The sequence below is a fragment of the Hirundo rustica genome, chromosome 7, assembly GCF_015227805.2.
Source record: "Hirundo rustica isolate bHirRus1 chromosome 7, bHirRus1.pri.v3, whole genome shotgun sequence".
NCBI classification, from domain to species: Eukaryota; Metazoa; Chordata; class Aves; order Passeriformes; family Hirundinidae; genus Hirundo; species Hirundo rustica.
The window spans coordinates 6,690,563-6,714,419 of record NC_053456.1 but is presented as its reverse complement, the minus strand read 5'-3'; the positions used below and the strand labels follow the sequence as shown (position 1 = coordinate 6,714,419).

The window sequence follows — 23,857 nt, the reverse complement described above, 5'->3', positions numbered from 1 at the left end:
CGCCCCGCCCCGCCCCGCCCCGCCCCGCCCCGCCCCGCCCCGCCCCGCCCCGCCCCGCCCCGCCCCGCCCTCCTCCCTCCGCCCGCCCCGCCCCCGCCCCGCCGCGCCGCGCAGCGCTGCGCCGCGCCCCCGTGCGCGGCCGGCACTTTGCAGACGCTCCCCGGCGCCGCCCGCCCCCGCCTGGCCCGGCCCCCGGCGGCGCGGCCGCGCCTCCGCCCGCGCTCGGCCATGGGCGCTGCGCCGCGCTCCGCCCGGCGCGGGGACCTGCGCGCCGCCCGGACAGGTGAGGCTGCGCCGGGCTGCGGGGCCGCCGGGGCTCCGCCGCCGCGCCCGGCCCGGCCCCGCTGCGGGGGTCGCTGCCGCCGAGCGCCGGGGCCCGCCCGTCAACACCACCCCCCCCATCCCCCCCGGCATCGCCCCCGCCTGCCCGGGCGCGGCGGTGGGCGCGGAGCGGGAGGGATGCGGGGATGAGGGGAAGCGCCCAGCGGCCGCCCCGGAGCGGCGGGGCCCGTCCTGGCCGCGGCCCGGGCGCCCCCGTCACCTTGCGGAACGACCTTCCGCGGCGGGGAGAGCGGCGGGGCCCCCCGGGCCGGCCGGGCCGGGCGGTGGCTGCGGGGAGGGGGCGGCCCCGGGCGCACGGAGCGGCGCGGGGAGGCTTCAGCGAGCGCGGGCGGCGGTGCCGCGGGTGGGAGGATGAATCCCGGGCGAGAGTCTGTTGAGATCTCCCCCTTACGATGACATTTACAAGCTCTCGGTTCCACCCGATTTGCTGGTTTTGTTCCCTCTCCCTCCAATGCTTTGTAAACCTCTAGGAAGTGAATTTGAGAAAAAGGTTCCTGAAAGCTGTCATCTCGGTGCCAAATGTGCCTTGGGCTGCCATATCTACTACTTTTTTTCTTTTTCTCTTTTTTGGTGGGATTTTTTGGGGGGGGCAGAGGTGCATTGAGGTTTGGATTGGAAAAAAACCAGTGCTTTTTATTTGCCAGCTTCGGTGTTTCTTACGCATCAACATCGCCTTGTGGTTTGATCTCAGGGATTTCTGTGAAAGGCACAGACCGACCCGATGTGATTGCATAGGTGTGCGGACCTGCACTGAACGAGTATTGTATTGTTTTTTCTTGAGTTTCAGCAACTGTTTAATGCAAAGTTACTTTTTAGCATATTTAGGGGGAAACATGTCTCTCGATTTTGAGGAAGTAAATCTTCGTAGAGGCTTTCCCCACTGTCAAGAGTCTGTAGGTTCCATCTTTTCCAGATACGGTACACTATCAGTCTCATCTTTTGAGAGCATATTTTTCCTTCTGGCATTGAGGTCAGCAAACCTGAGAAAATGAATTCTCGATTCTTGCACTAGGTCTTGTTACATCAATCTCTCCTGATAACTGCAGCAGGAATAGAACACTCTTTAGATGAAGGCTCACTCTTGAGATTCATGTTATTATACAGACTTGTTTGTCTAAAAAGCTCTGTCGTCTTGTCCCCATGAAATAGTATGATGGCTTTTTCAACAGCATGACTCATAATCCGAAATACAGGAATGAATTTTGACTTAGTGCTGTGCAAGTGCTTTATCTCGGCAAACAGCTTTGTGTGTAAAAATGCCAGTAGGGTGGAGGGAGTCGCTGGTACTCATCTGCTAATCTCTGTCCTCTGGAGGACAGCGTTTAAAGTTGTTTCCAGACTGGGGGTATGTCTTTGCTCCCAAATCAATTAGGTGATCTCAGTTCTTTCAGAATAATTTTGCCATTTCGTAAAAGGCTTTCCAAAAAAGGGGAACCGGTTAGTTCTTGGTTTCTGTATTATTGAAACCATTTTGCCTGGGGACATAAAGTACAATTTAGTCTGAATATGTGATTTACTTTTTTCCTTCTTGATCTCTGTGTAATGACTGTGACTGCACTTCCTGAGAAACCCTGCTTACTGCAGAACCCATGGTTCACATAATTATTGCTGGTTGTAATAACAATTAATACCAGTATTAGGGGGAAAACCTTTCCCCTTTTTTCCTGGTGGTTTTGGTTTTCTTTTTTGCATACAGAGTACTTTCACTTCTGCTTTCTATACTTTGCCTATATGAGATGTAGGGAGTAGTTACTCATAAAATGGCCCGGGAAGCAGTATGTTTACTGAAAGAAATGTCTATTCTTCATGGTTTAACATATGCAGACTGTTTTCTGTTGCTCTTATGTAGAATATGGATTTATTTGTACGAACAGAATAAGGATTAAATAAGAACATATGCTTTCTCTTCTCTGGGTGATAAATCCATCTCGCTGTCCTGGAGGAAGGCAGCTTATACAGCCTGGACTGAAAAGATGCTGAAAGACAAAGTGTCTGAATGCTGAATGTAAGAAGATCAGGCTGTCTAAGCTCCCCAAACTAGACTGCCTAAAACTTGGGAAGCAGCCAGCAACACCAGGTACAATTCATGTAAAATCCTTAATCTGCTTCACGAAATAGAATCTGGCAAAATAATGAAGCATTCTGAATTCTTAAAATGACTTAGAATAAAGACAATTGCTCTCCTGTTTTAAGTCATCTCCCTCCAACCCAATTCCTTTCTGTTCCCTGGTATAAAGAAGAAAAAGAAAGCTTCGTATTGTTAATTTCTATGCTTCAGATAATACGTGGAATTTTATTAGCACCATTCCCTTCCCTTCAAATTTGAATTTTTTTTTTTTTTAATTTCATTTGCTGGGTTATGTTTTTGGCATTGTATGCTGCCGTCATCAAACAAGTTCACTCTGCTTCTGCTTCTCTTGAGTAAAATGGCTTAGTGTGCAATTTCATTTCTCATCTTGGCTCCAAAATTTTAATAGAACCTCAGGAGTCATTGCCATTAACTGCCCCTAGCAGTTATTATTAGCTGTGTGGTGGGTGTTTTGTAGGCTTATGTGAATGCAGTGTTCATATTTTGAGATGATTGAGATCTAAAGGAGACTTGGTGTTTTTTGAGAGGAGAATTAGTTTAAGTTTTTTGTTAGGAAGAGCAGTCCCAGGGGAGATCCACTGGCAAACATGATGGTTATTTGCCGGCAGCTTGTCTTGGTGTTTGCTCAGCCTCTTAAGTAGATGGTAGAAAGAAATACACTGATGACTATCAAAGTGCCAGGTTCTGATAGTATTTTCACTGCTATCACATCATTCCCAAAGTGTCTGCAGAACTCTTGTGCTTAGCTCGTTTTGGAACCAGGAACTCCAGCAGCAATTCTTGGTGAAAAACATCGGAAGCATCTGCTGAGGAAATGAACGCTGCTGCACAGTGCTAATCAGCTGGGAATCTGATGAATGGAAACTCTTTCAGGAGTCAAGCAGTTTTGCTATTACTGCATCTTCAATTTCAAAAAAATTCTAAACTGTTTGGAGTGAAATAAGGTCATTCTTTATTCCTTTCTACTTTTGCCAAGTTAATATTTGTGCATCTCTCTATTTCATATACCACATACAAGCATGAACTTAAAAAAACACAGAACTCCAAAACTTAATTAATCTTTTGTTCTTCCATACTTCAGAAGAAAAAGTGGAATTTTGTATTTGCAAACCTCTGTATGCCAGCACACTCAAAACCCTCTTGTTTTCCTCTGTAAGACTCCTATTATTGGCATAGAATATTGAAGTTTTGAAGGCTTTCTTATCTATTAGACTTTCATTCCTTGAAGAGCTGAGACCTATAATGTAATGAAGTATAATTCCTCAGAGACATAAATCTCACTCACATCATGTTTTAGTAGTGGCTTGATTCCCATTGCTTTTGACCCTCTTTTTTTTTTTTTACTATTTCTTGCTCGTTCCTCTGAGTTGATAAGTTACTGTAATTTATGGCTACCAAGACGGGGGGAGTAGTTTTGTACAAACTTAGACTAGTTCAGTGGAGGGATTTGGATAATGTCAGAGGCTTCCTAAAGTGGATGTCATTTGAGGAGGAGCCACCATAATGATGAAGAATTGACGAGACAACTGCTGACACAGCCTTCAGGGGTGAGGCAGTGGCTTTCTGTGGCAATGCAGACTTTTATCAGAGTGGATAGCCACCTTCTTTTACTCCATCTGGAATAGTTCTACTGTCTTGAGATGAATTGTGGGGTTTTGTTCTTACCTTCCCACAAGGAAAAGTCCTTTCTGCATTAGTTAGGTCAATCCTTCAAGCCCAAGGTCTGTGCATGCACTCAGGCCATGATACAGCTATTTATTTTAGAAACTTCTGCTGAAGAGATTTCATACCTGTGAGGCAGCTTGTGTACTAGGGAGACGCTGCAGTGAAAGTACAAAGAGGAAATACTTTGGGGGACGGGGATTCCCTCTTACAGTACTCTAAATAGCAAAGTCCTTTTCACAAGGAAAGCTTAAGTCAATGCTGTGATTCATTTGATTTATTATTTATGGTTTGTATGAGTTAAGAATCCTGTGATCTGGTCTCACATGGGCCTCTTAGTTCTCTTAGCTAACTGTATTTTTTCTTATATCCCACAGGCATTCCAAACTGTTTAACCTTGATTATTAGTCTACCCTGCTGACATTTGTCTTACTGATTTTTATATCCTGATAAAATCCTGTAATCTTTGAAAGTGATCAACCACCTCTTTTGACCTTGTCCTTTAGACAAAAGACTTTCCCTAGATTACAAGTAGCAGTCTGAACCTGATTTTATTTTTATTGGTTGTTGCTCATGAGTCATGTAGTTTGTTAGGTTTCTTTATGTATAATTTTCGACATAAAATGTATTCCTTACGGTTATGTTGCCCTAGAATAGTTTTAAAACTAAAAGGTGGGGTTTTTTCGCTCTTGTTAGAGTTAGGTAATGAAGTTATAGCTGCTTGTTTCCCATTGCCTGCTAAGGTTGTGTTCCTCCCTTCCTATGTGCACCGTGACTGGTTCAGCTTTTTGTTTAACCTGTGTTGAGGTCCTAGCAAGGCGTCCTCACATAGCTACTAATCATGTAGTAGAATGCATGCTAGGTAAAACTCCTTCACCAAAAGAGTTGTCAGGCTTTGGAACAGGCTGCCCAGGGCTGAGTCAGCATCCCTAGAGGTATTTAAAAGATGTCTAGACCCTTGGACTTGATGATGTCAAGTACCTTTTCCAACCTAAGCGATTTTAGGATTCCACGTTGTCATAAAAGGTACAAACTGCAGTGAATTACCATTCCTGCCCCAGATTATTTTTTGTGAACTGGATGGTTTTTGACCTTTGCAAGATACTGAACACTTGGATTCTGCCACGTTGTGTCATCGTCCTCTTGTCTGCAATATGTGTGACCAGAGCGGATTAACACATTTTTGCCATTTTACTAATAAGAATATTCTGTACTGGCATATTTTCCCTTGGGCAGTAGTTCTCTTGAGTTTGAAATGCTGTGTCTTATCCCTCACATCTCTCTTTGTTTTTTCTTGTTCTCACCCTTTCTCTCTGTTTGATCCTTTTCTGCAGAGAACTATTACTGTTCATTGCAGCTTCAATGCAGTTTTTGTACTCAGCAGAATGCATGTGATATAACTGGAAGACAATTTCAAGTATTTAAGGACCCACATAATTAAACTTGTATCTTCTCTTCTATTTTGACCTTCTTTTTTGTAAAATGATGCATAAAATGTGTTTTGATTGAAGATGTAGTGTCTGAAACATTTCATTAGACACATAAACCTTGTCTGCATAGTATACATGAGTTAAAAATATGCATAACTCCTTCATTCAGTGCATTTGAAAATTAGTATAGTACTCATAATAAAAATCCTTGAACAGATAATCTACCTCCTAACAAGCTTACGTAATTGCTTGTTAAGTAATTTCTATGAGCCTTTCTTGAAAGGCCCAGTTCAAGTACAGTTTGTGCAATGACTTAATTTTCTATATTGTAGATTTAGAAGAGTGAAAATACCAGCTCTAAGTTGCTCAAGAAAGTTTCGTGCTGCACCACTACACCTCTGTGTCAGGCATTCCAATTCATTTCCTTTTTCTTCGAGTCTGCTTCTCCCTGTACAGGTTTGATCTGACAGTATAGGAAAAGGGTGTGGAACACACCGTAGAGCAGTAAAGAAAGATTTCTCAATCTTTACCACTCAGACTTCAGCCGAGGTTTCACAGGATATTTGGCCGCATCATTAAAGCTACCTTGTTCCAATCAATCCCTTAGCACATTGTTTTGGTTTCCTAAGTTCTTGTAAAAATGAGCAGTTTGTTTCCCTGTATTTCTTTTCATGAAATGCAGTTTCTCTCTCAGGATTATTGATCCTCCAAGAACATGGTGAAATGCAGTATCATTCTGTTTACACTTCACGTCTCTTTGTGTTATGCAGCTACTTTTCTTTTACTAGACTGCAGAAAAGCATGCAGGAGCAGAATGCTTCCAGTGGCTTTTCTGCTAAAGCTAACCGCTGTTTATTAACCAGTTTTGAATACTTAGTCCAATTTTAAGAGCTTGTAATCAAGTTGCCATATTTTATGGTTATACTTTAAATATGGTTATGGTTATAGCTTAAAATAAAACATTTGTTATTTGTAATAGATATTTTCTTAAATACCAGTACACTTTGTTTATGAATCAACATTAATAGTAAAATTTTTTTTCTTTCTTTTGATATCTTAACTTCTCTTGAAAGACAAAGATAAATTGTGCTCCTTCTAGACAAGGTGTAGTTCTTGTTGGAATATTTTCCCTGAGTTTTTTCAGTAGCTCGGCATTCCTAAGTTCAAGAAATTGTTTAATCAGTGAAATGAAAGCTTCTGACTGTATTAATGATGTGAGAAATGAAACCAAATTGCGGGAGTGTTTTGTTTCACAAAATGATTTGACCTATTACTGAATCTACATCCTGCTGGTTTGAGGCCACTCCAGCAGCTCATGGATCCCAGGTTTTGGCCCCAGCTGAAGTGACTCCCCTTGGGCTCTGGATTGATAACTTGATGGGATGATTCATGATTCCTTTGAGGAGAAGGTTACAGTAACTTCCACCTGACCTATCATGGCAAAATTCTCACCAAGGTAAATTAGAGAATACTTGAGGGAGCAAGGAGGAGCTTCAGGCTGGAAGATGCTGGAGGGCTGTTTCCTTTATAAATTTCTGCATACTTGCATCTGAGCTGATGTTCTGTGGCAATAGTCCTTTCCCACTGTAAGTTTGGAATTCCTGTTCAGTAGTTGATCCAGTCTGGCTCCTGAATATGTGGTAAAGGAGCAGTTGCTGCAGCACTGTTGATTTGTGACCAGCAGGGATTCAGTGTGCCCACGGGTCTGTGGTGAAAGGACTGGATCTTACAGTGATGGAAGGAGTTTAACCGCAGTGGGTGAAGTTCTGTGCCGCTGTAAAAGGCACATTGCAGTTTACTTAAGCTCTTTTTGAGTTGATGCTGCTTAAACCTCTGTCTCTGTATACCGAAACCAGCACAATGAGGCCCAAGTGTGCACTTAAACTTTCCTTTGAGGGCTGTACTGGCTGATACAGAGCAAAAGCTTGTAACAGATTTAGCTTCTGTTCAGCTTCTATTAAAGTCCTTGTACCTTGATTCATTTCCTGGCGTCGTAGTTTCCATATGCAGCGGTTGCATAGCTTTTGCACTATGTAATGTCACGGAATGCCACAACTGAGTTACTTGAAACATGTCTAGGAACACCTTCTTACACACCGAGATATTGGCATGTATGTGGCCACTTCCAGAGCAAAGAAAACTGTGAGCCTTATAAGTGGAAAAAGTTCAATTTTTAAAGAGCTGTACTTGAAAAATAGTACTGTCGTTTAACTACATGTGCAAAACTGGTCTACATCAATTTTGCATTTTTTTGACTTAAGAAGGAGGTTAAGATGGAGATCTGAAGAATCTGTTTTCTTATTATTTGGAGTTTAAAAGAATGTTAAGAAGCAGGGGTTCTTTTTTCCCTTACATTTGAAGTGCAAGTTTTCTTTATCCCATGTACTTAAAGAATGGATTTTTCCCTCATCCACCATTAGTACTCTGGTTTGTTAAAATTGTCTTGGGCTCTATTCGGGCTGTTGTTTGTACCTCAAGTCTGTTCTGCCTTTGAGTATTGTTCATGGTGGATATGGCAAACCTGAACTCCATTGCCCAGTATCAATATATACTTTTATGTTTGTTTATCCAAATTTAAAAAAAAAAAAAAAAAAAAGAAAAAAAAGCCTCTTCACTGTATAAATTCCTGATGTACATCTCAGATTTCACACTATTGATTTTGGGTGTGCATTATGAAAAGAGTTTTTTAATGAAGGTGTACTCTTGCCTTTTAACAAGCTACAGAATATTTTTAAGTATGCCACCCACCTTATTCTTTAGCTAAATTTTGACATTTAATTAAAAAGGCTGCTGATGCAGCTTTGTAGTTTGGCAGAAATTACTGGAGGAACCTTCCACCTTGCCTGTACTATTGAGTTCAAGCTCATTGCTCAGGATAAAGATGTTTGTCCAGGCCACAAAAATGCAGAATTAAAACCTTCTCATTTTTTATTTTGTACTGATCAACTCTGTCATCCTTGAATTTGACAAACAGAGAAAGAAATCTGTCAAGTTATTTTCATACTTCTATTTCTTTTGCTAATATATCCCCACTTGTGTGTGTGCCTCAATGCAGTGCTAACCATTGTCCAGTTTACTCTGGTGTTCAGATCTTTGTTTCCTTTAGTAAAATTTATTTAGAATGTCATGGGAATCTCTCAATCCAAGTATGCATAATTTGGGTTTGGGGTTGTGGGCTTTCTGTATCCCCTGCTGTGCATGTAAAACCAGCGTGATTTCTATCTTAATCCAGACTTCTGAATGGCTTTTGCCATTTTACTCCAAACATTTCATCTTCAAGGATGCAATTTCACCATGTGACCTGAAATGTTTGAGACACATTACAGGTGAGCTTTACCTCATGCATTCCTTCCCATCCCACAAAGTGTTCTTCTGAAATTCCTTGTCAGTTTCTATAACCTAATTTCTTTATTAAATCAGCTAGGAAATATCCTTATTTGCTAAACTCCATGACTTCCTGAATTGACTAAAAGAGGACCCACTCATCCTGCTCCACCCACCAGACAAGCCTGGATGGATTTTTTTTTTTTTTCTGTACAATTAAATCAATGTTGATGAAGTCTCTGAACGGCGTATGTGCAGTTGTGCTGAATCTTTGTTATAATCAGCTAATAATAGGTTCTAGTGCATTTTGTACCTTTCTGTTGGGTTCCTTATTACCTATTTATAAAAACAGATGATTTCAAGCATTGATTTCAAGCCTTCAGAAGGCCAGTTCATCTTGCATCTTTTTCTTTGTCACAATATGTCTTCCATACACAGATCCTCTTTCTTGTTTGGTTTTTTGGGTTTTTCTTTTTTCTGATGAGGCTTTTTCAAGTGACCTCAGGATGTCTGTAAAGATTTGAGGGTGTTTTTACTGAAGGTCTAACTCACTGCGCACGTTGCACAAGCTTTGAATTCACAGAAAATGAAAGTAGCACACTGAAAACTGGGCAATCCATGACTGTCCAGTAATTTGTCCTGGTCTACAGATTTTTTTTTCCCTTGGGATTACTTGCACCAGAATTATCTTGCATGTTTTTGCTAATATAGTCAATGTGTTATTGGAATAACATATTTGGCTTGATTATTCTAAATGTTTCTGTAGGCATCTCATCTAAGGCTATCATTATACCTCCCAAATAAATCTAGTCAGAATAAACAAATGAAAACACTATGAAGAAAATGTAAGCTTGATACTTTATATTGTCTCAGTGGTCTGTTAGAATGTAGGAAAGCTGAGTAGAGCAAGGCAGCAAATAAATCTTAATTTAGACAACTTTTAAAATTCTGAAATGTCTGGTAAATCCATGCTAACTATTGTCACTTCATAATTAAGCTGCTACTTTCAGTCCTGATCCTCAAGTCATATGTTGAGTCCAAACTGTAGAATATGATTTTTCTCGTTGTTGAAATAAGTTAGCTAACTTAACCAACATTGCTAAGCCTAAGTTGGAAACTATTACATGATAAAAGCTGCAGAAAGAAATATCATATTCCTCTGAAATACAGAGGAAAATGCTATTGAAAAAAATTGATTCTTTTGTCAGGCCAGTAGCTTGAACTGTTCTTCTCTTTAAGAGCAGACCTAATAATAGAATTAATCATAAAATCACACAGGCTCATCTCATTCCAACCCCCTGCCATGGGCAGGGACACCTTCCACTGTCCCAGGTTGCTCAGAGCCCCATCCAGCCTGGCCTTGAGCACTTCCAGCCAGTGTTGGAGTGGGGGCTGTTGTGTTTTGGTGTCCCCCCTGCAGTCAGCCACTGATGTCCTCTGCATGCTCGTGGCTCAAGGACACATTTCCCCACTTCAGGCAGGTGTAAGGTGAGGTAGGATTTACCACGGTCTGTGTTGGACCCTCCTGGTTGTAGCTCACACAGCAAATGGACTGCTCAGGATGTTGAAATGTGCCCAGATAATGCCTGAAATAGTTACTTACAGGTTATCTGTGGAATCCTGGCTGTTATAAAGGTAAATCAATGCAGGCCAGCGATACAGTTTAAAAGAGAAAGGCTTTTTGTGTCAACTTTTAAGATGTGTTTGCCAGCACATTTCCCCTGTCAACTGAAAGGAATGAATATTTTAATAATATTAGAAAATCTATTCCTCTGTCTCTGCCTATCTTTTTCTCTTCATTAGGTTTGACTAAACACTAAAGAAATCCATTCATCTGTGGTAGTGTCAGTAAAGTGGTCTCTGTTTTCCTCTCTGCTTGTACTACAGTACTGTTTCAAGATCATTTACATTCTGCTCAGAGCTGTAAGTGATCTTTTTGGCAGCTTTGTGCATTTATATTAACTGCTGGATTGTAATAACTTTCAAATAGATTGTCTGAAACTAGAGGGGTTTGGGTACATATTTATAGATGAATATTCCTGTGTGTGGGTTTATTTTATGTCTTGTACATTTACCTAACTAATATAAACGTGGCCCCAGGAAGAACCTTGTTAGATCAAAATGCAGAGCTTTTCACTGTCACCATTCTAGAGATGGACAATATTGCCTGTTGAATTTCCTTTCTGATTCTGGAAACCATTTGGATTTGGGAGGCTATTTAGGAGATATTTTTTTAGAGGTTTTGTTTTGTTTGTTTTTTTCTAATGTTTGAGGAAGAGGGAAGGAAGCCTTGGTGTTTACATTATATTGTTTATAATGTGTTTGTATTGTTGAAACACAGGAGAACTAACAGAAATAGTAACCTAACATTTTTGAGTGGACCTTGGAAATATGACTTAAATGCGTTGTAGATCTTACCCCTGTTATTCAGGTAATGTTTGACAAATATGTGGATATTTTGTTGTATGAAGGAGATGTTTTCAATCTATATTAATGTCCATCTAACGTGTGAAGGAGTTTTTTAGTTGGTACACAGCAAGATTTTCTACTAGAAGGAACATTTTTTTTTTCTCTTCCATCCATACTACTATGAGTGGCAAAGAGATTTGTGAATGCAAAGTTTTATGTGACCTTTTTAGAGAACAGTTACCAAAGTGGAGCCATTTCTGCTTGTTTTTGGAAAAGCTTTTCATTTAGTGACAGTGCTTCACTTTAAACCACTAGTTCTAAGAACTGGCTTGTGTTCCCAGCCCTGCAGGGAGAAAAGCTCAACATGCATGCTTGAGAACCCCGCAAAGAGCACAGGTGGGGGAATTCCAGGACTGGTGAAAATTTAAGAAGAAAGTAGAAGGTATTTAACATAATTACATAGCCTCAGATTGTATGAACCTTGTACAGTTCAGACAAGTGCAAAATTACCTCACCAGACATGCCCACTTTTTAAAAATTTAATCGATTTGAAAAGCTACAGAGAACTGAATTTCTTAAACTGAGAAAGCTGAGAAAACTGTGGTAGGCAGGTGAGGTAAATAACCTTCTGATATGATTCAGTCTGAAAAATATAAGATTAAATCCATGACAACACAAATATAATCTCATTTTTGAGTTACATAAGACTGTTTAAAATGGGTCATTAGTGTTGGGGAAAAACATGTTTTAATTTTCTAGGCTTTTTTTTTCCCCTTCCCTTCCCACACTAGAGTGAATGCTTTCCTCTAGGGACAAAGATAGGATGAAGCTAAAAATATTGCTTGTCTACTTTATTCTCCATCATGTTGCTTCAGTGGTAATCACTTGTTTGAGATTCACCTTCAGAGATTCTGCCTGACATAAGGTGATATGAATATATGCAAGCATATAGCAGTTTCAAATTCATTCTTTATTGCACTTAGCTTTTAGTTCACAAATTGCTGTAATAATTAAAGAGATTTGGTGAGCATTAATCAATGCACTTATGGGAAATTTCACCTTAATTATTCATTGTTTGTGTGAGATGAAAAAAAAACAATTTAAGACCTGGCTTTTGAGAGCTGGGCTTCTCTAGTTTCCTAATTTCAAATGATATATAGGCAGATTAAGTTTCTATTTTTTGAAAGCAACACCACTTTCAGGGGAGGATAAGAAGTTGGTTGTTTGAGAATATGACCTGGGTGACTTAGTTAGGGATTTTGTTTGGTGTTCAGTTTGGGGGTTTTGGGGATTGTTTTGTTTTGGGTTGTGGGGTTTGGTTTGTTTTTTTTTTAAATGGGGTGGGGAAGGTTTTGTTGTTTGGGTTTTTTTGAGCTACAAAGAGATCTTGGATAGAATGTGAATGGCTTCTTCAGCAGCCCCTTAGAACTGAGACATACAGGGGGAAGTACGCCCAGGTGTTCTCTAGACATCCAAAAAGGTAAACATCGAATTCTAATTCTCTCGCAAACTCTTTTTTTATACTGTGTTAAGGGTAATTGGGGAAAGGACTGAAATGTTCCCTTTCCCATTCATAATGTGAACCATGTGATGATGATGATAAACAAGAACAACAACTGCTGCGGATCCCATTGAAGCTTTAGCTCTTCCTTTAGTCTTCCTGACTGTCAAAATTGTCATAATTGGTTGCCAGCGATGGGAGTTGTGTCCACAAAATCCAGCTCTCAGCTTCTGATGATTGAGATAATTTACTTTGAATTTCCATTCAGTGGCTAAGTCCTATTAATCCAGCTTCTTGTTCATCCTGTGTTTAGGTTCTTTATAGGAGTTGACAGTAAAATTTTTCAGTTCATGCTGATAATTACATGTTGGCACATGAACGGGTAACCATTATAACACATCCACTCAGCACCTGTTCAAGCTTTGTGCGGAGCCTTTGATCAAGTGCTTGATAGTAAGTCATGATGTCAGTCAGTGTGCTGAACCAGAAGAGAACAACAGCATGATTGTAGCAGAGATTCCTGCAATCTTGATGGAAGGGCCAGTCTGCACAGCCTGAACTATGCTAATCGAACTAGCAAGACCAGATTTGTAGCTGGAATAGCAAATTAATTCTTGCCCTCCTTAGTTTGCATAATGTCTAGGGGACGCGGAGGTTAATTCCATGGGCAGATGTGAGGGGGCAGTGGCTTCTGGTTGGAGAAGTAGAAGGCTGCTGGCACAGATGGATTCAGAGTAGCACGTGTCTTCCTCACTTAAGCCTGTCACACTGAGATTTAAGCCACGCATACTGAATCACGTGTCCTGTGTCATTTCCATTTGCCAAATCACAAAACCACTTTCCCTGTCACTCTCTCCATTCTTTTGACTTCACTGCAGTAGGTTCTCTTACCAAAAATGGCTGCTGCTAAGCATGAGCATTTCTGTGTTTTCTGAATTATTCTTCCTGATCCGAAAGAGACTAAAAATTTGCTCATACTATGCTGTAAAGCACTATTTTGAAGAACAAAAGAGCAAAAGCTTTGAATGAGTGATAAGCAATAATGATTCCCTGATATTTGTTGTGTTGTAGAATATTGGGGTGCACAGAGAAAGGGAAAAGAAGGGGTGAAAGCACGTCCTAATTTGAGTTTAGGAAGCTCTGATCCTTCCATAGTCAATAGAGAGGATGAGGCTTTTGGGGCTGCTGCTTTGAATCACTCCTTAAAAGGGGAAGAAGGGCTAAGCTAAACATTTCTTTGCTACCAAAAGATAAAATTTCTCCTTTTCATTTTCACCAGCTCTGATACGCACCTGACCCATCTGTTAGACAGCTTGGTTTGTGAAACAAGCAGAAAGCTAACATAAAAAAAAGGCTTCTTTTGTTTTCATGATCTCCATCAGCTCGTCAAGGGATCTGCTGATTTGGCACACGTAGCACAAAGGGAGGGTGTGACTGAGAGGCTTGGAGCAGCAGGATAAGTGCAGGGAGCTTTGGCTGTTCCTTGGCTGGGGGCTGCTGGCTCAGCTCAGCTCAGCCCTCTGCTGTGCCTGGACCCTCTCCTGTGTGTCCAGAGGCCTCCAAGGCCCCAGACGTCTTCTCTGAGGAGAGTGACAAAAATGACCCACTGCTTCCCCTTCTGTTCTGGTGGCAATGATGGCTGCTGTTGTCTTCTTTGAATGTTAGCTTTACCTTCTTCTTTCATCTGTTGTTATCTTGATTTTTTTTTTTTTTTTTTTTTTTTTTTCTGTGGCAAATTGAACTAACTTTGCCTTCTTGATTATAAGCAAGGTATATCCAGAATTTCCGCTTTATGGCTATGCTGAAGAACAACACACTTAAAGCATGCTGCTTGGTGTGTGTCCTGCCACACCTGTAAGCACGTCAGAGTTCAGTGCCAAGCCTAGTGAGGCTCCCTTTCACTTGGATCACATCTGGGTTCTTTGCCTTTTGGCAAGCACTCAAAACCCGATTTAGCCCTTTGCAGGCATTAAGCCCTGCTCTTAGACATTGTAGCTCGAAAGACTGTGTCCAGTGTATGGTGTGAAATTAATCAAAAGGAAACAAAATTAATGACCTGCTGTGGTGCCATCCATCACGATATCGCTCAGCAGGTGTGAAATTAACTCACCATGACTGTGGATTAAATTGAACAGTGTGACGTGAACCTACGGGAACTGTTCCGTCAATGCTGGGGACCAAGTGTTTTTAAAGATTCCAGCTTAATGAACTGCTTATGCACCGGATAGTCTTATGATCATTTAACAGCATGAGTTTAGATTATGCTCCCTAAGAAGATCAAGTATTACTGTATCAGTAAAAATTGTTAAAGGCAAGCCACAGAAATGTGGTTTTAATTTCTGTAATTACTGCGCACCAGATGGTGGGTGTATACTTCTTTCCAGCATGAGTACTTCAGCTCAAATATAAGCAGTTGGGATTTTTATTTACAATTCATCAGATTTTAACCAAGGTGATAACAGTTCCTTTGTTATGGCCTGATATGATGACCTTCAAAGAAGTATGTGGACAAAACCTCACTGTTGTTTGTTATGGTTACAAAAAACCTTTCTTCTTGGGTTTGTTTGGCTTTTTTTTCCTCCCAGATCTTAGTTACAGTGATAGCAAAACTACCCACTGATATTCACCACCCACTAACTTTGTTTTGGCATAAGTTATCTAATATTAGAATGTGTCCTTATAACATTTGGTAAATCCTAGTTAATTTAAGAGCAATACTAAAAAGATGCAAAGTACGTTACAGGTTGCAAAAAACTTGAGAAAAATGAGGAAAATTAAGGAAATATATTTCCCCATTTGAATCTAAAGATATTCTGCCAACTATTTTCTTCTGTCCAGTTCTATTTGTTTATATGCATGCACTTTTTCCTCCATAGTTGCTCTGATAATTGTTTTTCAAAGGACCTATTATCATTGTTGTGGAAGCTCTCTTTGACTTCCAAGTTCTTAGTGGATCTTTGCTGTGTATGCCCAGAACATTGTCTTCTAAAATGTTCAGAGTCATCTCAGTTCTTTGGAGAATGCCTGGTGTTTTTGCCCTTGGCAGAAAATCAGTAATGTATGGGTTTGTTGGGGTTTTTTTGTTTGCTTTTGCCTGCCTGCTTCCCCCTTAAATTCTGAATACACATTTCCAAGAAATAAGGAGTTTTCATGTTTGTGATTAGGAGGAGGGCTTAGTTATGACTTTCATGGCAGCTTTCTTTGAAGTAGGACTGGCATGCAGCCAGTAGTACATTTTCAGGGTGAGGTGTCCACAGTATATTGGCACACTCTTGATAAACTGGTCTTTATAAGTTGATTCATTTGACCTCTTATTAAGGGCTGTCTGTACTTTCTACAATCAGTACTGTTTTGTTTAAATATTGTTGATAAGAAAGAAGTTAGGCTGGTGAAAGTTAATTAATTCTTTATGGTTGTTATAACAAAGTTCTGTGGATGTTGTGTCAGAAGATAATTCGGATATTAGCATTAGTAAGATGGTTTTGGTTCATAACAAACGTGGTGTAGCTACTGAGAAATGTTAGGGTTGTTCTAGAGTTACCCCCTCAGGTGCTCTGTCACTGGCAGAATTTTCTTCAAGGACAAACCTATAAGAAGTAGATCTAGGATCATTGAATCAGTACTTTTGGAACTCTGTAGGCCTTTTGGGTAGAACTGAGAAGATATTTTAGAAGTTTCTTCTTTCCTCAAAAAGAAACATCAGCCTTGGTACCCATTTCAAAATGAGGAGGTAAGCAATTCATGGGGGCCTAATGCTTTATAACAGTTTAAACATTAACGGAGTCCATCAAGCTTTTAACATAGAACAAATGTTATGTGATTACTATGCCAGTCATATTTCAGCTGGGGCTTTGAACTGCTTTCTTTCCTGCATTAGAAAATTATTATGTTGATATGAATGTATAGAAACTTACTCTTAAGGCTTAGATTGTAACACAGTGCTCTTTCAACCTTCCTTGTATTGAAATCAACCCAGGGATACTGGGTTCGATTGCCTGCCTGCAGTTTGGGTTTTACATTACTGGGTTCATTTAATTGTACTCCTCTCTGCCTCTTGTTGATGGCTTTTATAGTTGCTTAAGCTTTTTTAATTAATCTGTAGCTCCAGAGGAGATTGGGAGAGGAAAAGAGATAAGTTTACCTTTTTTTGTGGAACTTCTAGTCTTTGAAGACAAGTGACAAGACAAGCAGGAGTGCTGACAGCTGTGGCAGCAAGAAAACTCAACTGTCCTGGCAAACCTTTTTTTCAGCCCACTTTGGCAGGAAAAAGGCCTTTCATGCCTGTTTTCCGTGACAGGCTGTGTAAGTTGGGTCCCACAGCTCCTCACTGGGCCTTGCATTCAAACTGAGTTTGTGTTGGCTGGTTTTGCTTATGCTTTATCCTCTCATAGCTGTAATATCCTATCACAAGAGAGCATGAAGTGAAGGTTTCTTCACTGCAGGGTCTGATTGTTTTTTATGCATCACTGCTAGATTGTGGTATGAGGAGAACTCAGATTTCTCTGCTTCGCCTGTAGCATGAATATGCAAACTCGGTTTGTCAGAGTTAAGCAGTGTGATGTTACATGCCTGTGAGTATGGGTTCCTGAGAAACTATTTGGATTTGGCTGAAAATGACTGAGAACTGCAGCTAAAATTAGCAGAGATGGTCCACTGCAAGTAAACTGATCCAAGGGAGAAAAAGGCAGAACGAAGTCAAACAAATCCCCTGCTTGTTCAATGCCATTTGCACAACTGATATTGGGATACAAATGTCTGCTGATGGCACCCCATGTCTGCAGAGCATTGTTCACGTGCCAGGTTATGCTGATGGTACTTTAGTTTCTGATGGGCTCAGAGCACATGGGGAAGTGGGGATTTTGTCTACTAGCAAAGATGAGCTAGTAGACACTGGTTAAATCATTGGGCAGGGTTTGATTGTTGGGGTTGTTTTGGTGTTTTTAGCATGTGGAGTTTTGGGGGCATTTTTTGAGTGGTTATGCGTCAGGAGTGAAAATTTTGTTCTGCTTTTTTCAAGACGTTTTCTATATTTTCTCAAACGGCAGTCGATAAACATGCCTTCCCAGAGGAATTGCTGATCTGTAGACTTGTGATTGTCATTGTAACTCAGCCAGGGATAGACAGAAATTTGTTATATAAGAAGTCAAGAGTTGTGATATTTAATAAGAGGTTTATTCTGCATGGCAGGAATTTAAACTATTGTTTAATTAGCAGGAAAACCACTTACTTTGCCCTCTAATTCCTTATGTGTTATGGAGGTTTATGACACTCATTCATATAGCTGATTACAGCTCATAAATGTCACCATAAAATTAGTCAAAATAAGAGTGTTGAAGTCTCTTGCTGCCATTAGCTACATTGGTTCTGGTGACAAGTTTGTAGATAAAGCATGAATTTTAGAGTTGAAGATGTCGTAGGACTTGAGTACCATGCTGCTTCTCATTATGGAAAGAGTCAGCCTCCATCTAAAAGCTGTAGCTGAAACTTATTTTTCTGGTCATAGCTACTCCTTGCCTCTCCTTGTCAGCAGCGTCAGTCAGTGGGCTGCACCAAGGTTAAAAGCCATTAAAATTGTGATAATTGTCAGTAAGTCAGTGATGCCGCTTCTGGGAACGCAGATACCAGCGAGATGCTTTCATTGGATATTTGTGGTTTTGCCCAAATGGCAGTCAGTCAAGACGTGGAGCTTAACAATGTGAGCTGAAGTGGCCACTTCTTTAATAGTGCAGCTAATGACTTCCAGATGCAAGTTATTGTAATATGCTCAAATACTTTACACGTATCCTGGAGTCTGCATCGTAGAAGACTCTTGTAATTGTGAAAAGGAAACCAGGCTGAAGGAGAGAGTGATTTTATTGTGTGGCTTTACATCAAAAAATTTCAAAAATTCTCAGATAAATACTGTTTATTATTTTTTTATGCGTAGAAAATAAGGTATGGGAACGTACAAGGAAAGTAGTCCATGGCAGTGGCAGAAGAAGTGTCACCTGATCCCCGATCACTTTAAGGAAACTAAAGCAGCCTGTCAGAGAGCTTTTGTTTGTTTGCCTGATGGGGTGCATTTAGAGATGTATGTCTTAAGTGTCTGAAGATACGTATTTTTTAGAACTGTCACATTAAACTAGAAAGTCACTTGTAGTTAATGTCTGTTCAGAGGCAGATCTCCTCTGTTTTTAATAATTTTTGTGGAAATTATGTGAAAGACTTAAAATGTGGCATCTCTGAAATAAGAAGATTGATGCTACTCTAGTGTGATCTGATTTGGATTCTGACCTAATTTCTTTTCGTTAGTGATTGGTATAGGACTTGTGGGGTGCATGAGCTTATGACTTTTGGAGATTACTGATTGATATTTTTAGGTTACCAGCTAATCCTGTTTAGGAATGGGATTTTCATCTGAAAACAGACAGCTCCTTAAATTCTTTCTGTTTTACTTTAGAATGACAACTGGAAATTGTACAGAAAAAGCAATGGGTTGTTTGCTTATTTCACACTGTCTTGTGCTGTGGCTTTCTGCTACATGATTATTTTCTGTGTGCACAAGTTTTAAAAAGTGCTATTTTTCTTTAATATTTAAATAAAAGTAAAATCTCCCATTGAAGCTGTTATTTTTGCACATGTTCTAAAAAGAGGTACGGGAAAGCATTGTGTACGCATTGCCCCAAAAATGTTCTGAGCCTTTCAGTCTGGATTTTTCTTACATTGCCTTGTAGCTGTTTGCAAAGCAGCCCCACCACAGATAAACTAACAAATGCAAATTCACACTTCCGTTTGTTTATTCAACAACTGTGTTCCATATATAAACACTCTCTTCCAGATGTTTTTCTCCTTGTTAGCAGTACCTTTCATGTGCTTGTGACGTATTGCAGAGAGAGCCTTGTTCTTCAATTCCACGCTTAGTGAGGGGTTGCCATCTGCTGTGTGAGTCTTTGGAAGGTAAGCGTTTTGTCACCTGTTCCTGCAGATTGAGACCAGAATGCTTTACCAGCCTTATTTATGAGGTCACCTCTGTGAATTTTTATTCAACTTTGTGAAAAGTGTAAGGAAGCAGAAAAATAGTGGCTATTGTAGCTCGAATGTTGGAATGTTATATGGAGGATTTTAGCTCCTGTAGCTGTTTTGTTTCATTTTTCTATGTCCTTTATGATGGGAAAGGAAGCCAAACTGAGGTGGAGAAATGAGAATTTGCACTATAAGTGTGAAGTATATAAGTAATATCGTGTCATATTGACAATTTTGCTTAAACTGTGTGGGTTTTGTTGCTGGCTTGGCATGCTAATATTGATAGGCTTTTCCCATTTCAGTGAGAGGACTTGTACTGGATGTAAATTTCTGTGGGTCCCCCTGCCCCAAGTTTTACTGCCTTAAAAGAGCTCTTGCAATGCACACTTCGTGCACTGAAGCCTCTATTCCCCTTGCACAGAGAATTCCCCTAATGGCTTGGTGAGGTCTTTGCCTCACTGGAAAGAGGGCTGAAGTGAAATGGAGGGGAGTAGGAGGATGTCACGTTGATGTGGGAGATGTCGTGCCTGATGTGACATCCCTGCATGCTAGAACCCAGTTGCAGTCGTGCTCCTGTCTTCTGAAGGCAGAAAAGGTGCAGCTCTGGGGGCACTGTTAGCAGTGAAAGACAGCAGCCGGGTCCCAGGAGTTCTCCCACACAAATCAAGATGAACTTTGCAGGGCTTTTTTTCTCCCATGCTTCCTTCCACAGCAACTCTGGAGTTATTGAGGATGTGTTTAAGGAAGAAATCAATTCAACTACTGTTCTTAAACAGCTGTTGGGGTAGAGGGAGCATTGTGTCTCACTGAGGCTTTATGTGCCTCTTTTGTCCCTTCAGAACTGCCTTAACAACTCTCCACGTCTACTTCCTTTTCTTCTTTTTTCCCTTCTATTTCCTCTGCAGTTCCTGTTTATCATTTGTGGATTTCTATTTTTTTTTTTTTAACTCCTACAATATAGAAATGATGTCAGATATCTGCAGAACTTGATTGACTTGTGTTTCTTAAATCTGAAAAAGCTGAAATTGTAGAGATTTGGTAAACTTCCTTAATCATTTGTATGAAGCTGATCTGAATATTGTGTAAATCACACAGAGCTTCAGCTTTCTGCTCTTTACTTACCTGGCAGCCATCACATGGAAGAGACAATACTGATACTTAATTTACTTTCTTTTTAATCACACAAGTCAGATTTTGAGGTATCAAAAGGAGGCTGTTTGTGGGAATGGTTTTGACTTAATTTGCGTGTGTATGCATGGGATAAGCACATTCATTAAACTAGGGGAGACTTCCAGCTGATTTAAGAAGTGCTAGTCAAGTTTTACTGACTTTCAGCAAATTCCTGAAGAGTGCATATATATGTGGATACTTGGTAAACAGGCATTTTAAAGCAGAACTTTGAAGTCTTGCTCATAAGGAAACTCAGACAAACCAGAATCCTTTTGTTAGCATGAAGATACCCAGAGCAAGGTGCTACTGAAAAGAACCAGTGGGAGGATCTTTAAAAAGGACTTGAAATTAGGTGTACTGTATTCTGGTGTTGCCTTAAGTATGAGAATCGACCAAGCTTGTTTTTAATCACTTGGGATGAAAGAAGGTGCTCTTCACACACTTGCTTAATAATATTTTGCAATATATTCTGGGGTTGTCTGGGAAACAGAATGGGCTTGATATTAACCTGCATAAAATTTCATTGATAAAATGGTGTAATTATGGAAAGCTGTTGAGTGGAGGAATGTCTGTAGCTATTCTTTTTTTTCATACTGGATATAAGTTCTTTCAACGTGTTTTCAAAAGACTTGTATCATTTACTCTGATAAAGGCAGCCAAGATTTGAGTCCAAAATACATTTACTTGTATGTTAGAAATTGTGTTGATGGAGGAATTCTTATTGCTTGGAGGAAAAAAAATAGGTTTTGCAAGATTTTAATGGCTTTTTCTAGTAAATGGTTGCAAGATTTGTAGTATTGGCTCCAAAATTCTTTATCTATATGGGTTGTTTGTAAAAGCCAACTGTGCATAAATCAAGTAAGATGCTTGGACTAGATATTTGAAACATGAAACTTATTAATTTAGTCTTTGATGTTTTAGTAAGCCTTTAAAAGCCTATGTACCAGCTTGGTACCTTGGACTGTGTCTCCAATGTGTATCTTCTCATTTGGTTGACTTTTACTGCTGCTGTTGTTAGTGACTCTGAGTTTGGTTTCACGCAGACTTATGTTGATGCTGTCCTTTGGTATTTACAACTGTGTTGAAAATATTTCACTTACAGCAGATCGAGATGGGCAAATGTAGGCTTCTGGTAGTAACAGTATAATCCAAGTAAGTGTGAGAAGCATTAAAATACCTTGTTTTTTATAACACTTTCACAGTTAACAACACAGTTGAAACTGTAAATTGTGCTTAACCCCTGAGTCATTTTATGCTTAGCACTTGATGTTATCCTGTATTTCAAGTACTATATCTACGTGAAGAATAGCATTTGGTTTTTCACAGATGATGCCAGGCTAACAGAAATCTTAACTGAATTGCTGCCACAACGCTGATGGATCCTTCTAGAATTCCCATGTTAATGTGCACCACTTTGGGTGCTGTGTCTGGTTTGAAGTGTTCAGGTTTGAGTGGTTTTCCACGCTGTCAAAACTAGTTGCCTTACCTACTTTACTTTTAACTAGAGAAGTTATACCTGTTAAGGGACTGCAGCATCTGGCGTGGGATGAGAGGCTGAGAGAGCTCTGACTGTCCAGCCTGGAGAAGAGAAACTTTGGGGGAGATCTCATTAATTTTTATGAATGTCAGATTGGGGAGAAAGAAGAAAGTTTTCTTTGTAAAGAAATCAGGGACTTCTATTGATGGTGCTTCGTGAAAAGACAAGCTGCTTTAAGATAATATTTAAAGATAAATTTGCTCTGTGTGTTTCTTGTATATTCCAGAAACATGTCTGTGTCACTATCAAACCTTGTAACATTTATTTAAATTACTTGAATTGTGTGACTGACTTAAGTAAAAAATCATTTATCCTCACAAAGCCAAATAAAAACTTCACAGCACTGGAGAAAAACATGTGACCTAAATAGAAAACCAGAACACAGATAGAAGGCCCTCTTATATTTTATTAGTAAATTTTAAAGTAGAAGTATTAAATATGTGCTGGGTGAGATTTATGTGATGTTGGCCCAGTGTGTCAGTAGACTAAGTCAATTAAATACTTAGGAAGGGCAGGAGAAGGTCAACTTCCATTCTAAAAGCTGGATATGAAATCCTACACTGTCAAAAGTAGTCTTGCTTTTATGCAAGCTACCACTTACCAGGTGTTGGAAAACAAGGACACTTTTTGTATTGAGAAACACCATGTTCATGTTCAGCCAAATGAATGATTTTTTTAAGAAGTTGAAAGTAGCTTTGGGGTTTTTTTCCCAGTCTTATGTTTCAAAAACAGAAATTGAAAGAGTTGCTCCGTCACTTTTCAAGGCTGTAACAATGGGTCATTGCCAGGCACTGCAGTAGGAGTTAAGGATGATGGAGAAATCTGGCACAATGCTGAAAACAGAAATGTAAAGCGAGAAATGGTGAATTTGGGTCAAACTGTTTCTTTTACTTCTTCAAAGGTACATTGTTAATGATCTTTTATAAAAAGAGACTTAAGTGCATTCAGTGGGTGGGTTAACCAATCAGTGTTCCTTTTCCTAAATGAAACTATCTGCTACTTTCACTACTTAAGGAAAAAGCAAAAAAAGGAACAAAAATATATGAGTGGAAGTGATTTTAGAGCAGTTTTCATTTTCTTTGTACTGTAAATGAATGCACTTTGAGTAACATCGTTTAGATGGATTTCTGAGTGATGGAAATTATTCCCTCTTAAAGTGCTGCAAGCCATGATGATTTTTTTTTTTTTTTTTTTTGGTAACTGACAAGTTCACCTCTAAACCATGTCCCTAAGAGCCATATCCATGTGACATATGCATCCCTGAGGAATGGTGGCTCCCCCACTTCCCAGGGCAGCCTGTGCCAGTGCTTGACAACCCTGTCAGTGACAAGCCACTCACCTGCTTCTCCTGTTCACTAAATCTGCTTCAGTTTGCAAAGGATGAAAGGCTT

The 23,857-nt window shown here is 40.1% G+C and overlaps 1 protein-coding gene across 2 annotated transcripts in view; it reads left to right on the top strand.

Annotated features, from left to right (window-relative positions):
- The first annotated feature begins 225 nt into the window (after positions 1-225).
- Positions 226-23,857, top strand: part of MGAT5 (alpha-1,6-mannosylglycoprotein 6-beta-N-acetylglucosaminyltransferase) — a 114,245-nt gene continuing 90,613 nt past the window's right edge. The window contains exon 1 of one of the 2 annotated variants that reach the window (XM_040069317.2): positions 226-283. The gene's annotated coding sequence lies outside the window, so the exon portion shown is untranslated. Of the gene's footprint in view, positions 284-19,574; positions 19,694-23,857 lie in introns of those variants that run through there. The other variant, XM_040069318.2, reaches the window with a different exon arrangement.